Source organism: Zingiber officinale, chromosome 7A (genome assembly GCF_018446385.1).
Source record: "Zingiber officinale cultivar Zhangliang chromosome 7A, Zo_v1.1, whole genome shotgun sequence".
NCBI lineage: Eukaryota > Viridiplantae > Streptophyta > Magnoliopsida > Zingiberales > Zingiberaceae > Zingiber > Zingiber officinale.
In genome coordinates, this window is record NC_055998.1 from 34,519,512 (window position 1) to 34,521,304 (window position 1,793).

A 1,793-nucleotide genomic window follows, 5' to 3' on the forward strand; every position below is an offset into this window, starting at 1 on the left:
TGAATTAAAAAATAATTAAAATATATTTTTTTTAAATTTTATTTGGGTTCAGGCTTCCTAATTGGGTTATAATTTTTCAGTTAATTTTTTTTTAAGATTTTATCTCTAGCGTTTAGGTTTTCCAATTAGATTATAGTATTTAATTAAAAGAAAAATAAAAAATAAAATAAATTTAAATATTTAAAGAGTATGGTAATGTGTTAAGGTGATATCTTAACGTATTAGGGATTTATATAAAGAAATATTATTTTTTTAATTCAAAATTTCTTTGTTTTTTTAATTTTTATAAATTTTGAATTAAAAAAATAATTAAAATATTTTTTTAAGATTTTATTTCTAGGATTCAAGTTTCCCAATTGGGTTATAATTTTTATGCTATTTTTCTTTTTTAAGATTTTACCTCTAGGGTTCAGGCTTCATATAGTGTTTAGTTAAAAAAAAATAAAAATGAAATAAATTTAAGTATTTACGGAGTATTGTAATATGTTTAGGGGATATATTTATGTATTAATATTTTATATAAGGAAATGTTGAATTTTTTAAATTTAAAATCTTAAAAAATAATAATTAAAAAATAAAAGAATGTTGATATGAGAGCATCCACATTGGTGTTAATATATGAGTGTTTATAATACTTAAATGATATTATAATCAATGTGGGTGGGTATTATAACACCTGACATGTGTTAGGTCAGTTATTTAAACAGAGTTAATGAGCAAGAATAAAATTGAAAATATATTTATTTATTTAATGTAAAATAAGAATAAAGATGAATAAGTTGATAGTAAAACATTAATAGTAAAATGAATATGAGTGTGTTAATAAAAGATGTTAATATAATGGATATGTGGGATGTGAGTTTTATACTTTTTAAAGAGGTGACATTCAAATCAATACGGATGTCCTTATCAATATGAGTTCAGCATGATCTCCCTGGTATACATATTCTAACAACTATAGTTAATTATTTTTACAATATGTTATTGATCAATAGTAACTTGAGGTAATAAAATATCATCTGTGTGTGTATTGCAATTGTAGTAGTTACATATTATAGTAGTTATGATTCTTAGCTACAACTACTATAACATTCAGATTGATCAAGGTAAAAAAGAGTAAGGAAGTGACATGCATATCCAAAAGTGTAAGTTAGTCGTGGACAGGATAACATTTACTATACATAATCATATTCAAGAGAAAAATGTTCTAAAAAGATTTATAAAATTAGAAGAACTATTCCTATGGGATGCAATGATCCCCTTTTTTAAAATGTATAAAAATTTGTGGAGCTCAGAATGTCCAGAAGCACAAGAGAACATAATGTTCTTTTATTGATATTATCATGAGTATTCAATACTAGTCTAGTCATAACAACGAGAATTATTGAAACTAGCATATTGGAAGTTCAATCGTCCAAAATAATCATAAGCAACTACGATATTGGTTGAATCCTGTGAAACTATTTCATAGAAATTCATTGATATCTTTTTTTTATAAAGTAAATCATGAATTTGATTTACACTTCATGTTCTAAGAAAGATTTTTCATCTGGAACAAGAAAAAAATAATTTTTCTCTAAATAAATGTGTTGATAAGAGGTAGATGTATAGAATATTTTCGACGTTGTATGCACCCAGCGTATCTTTAGATCTTTTTTATTTTTATTTTATTTTTTTGCTTTTTTTAACTTAAAATATATATATATATATTAGAGGATAATTATCTATATTTAGAGAGAGTGAGTGAGAGAGATAACGGATGCAAATGAAATCAATTGTCAATTCCCAGCTCC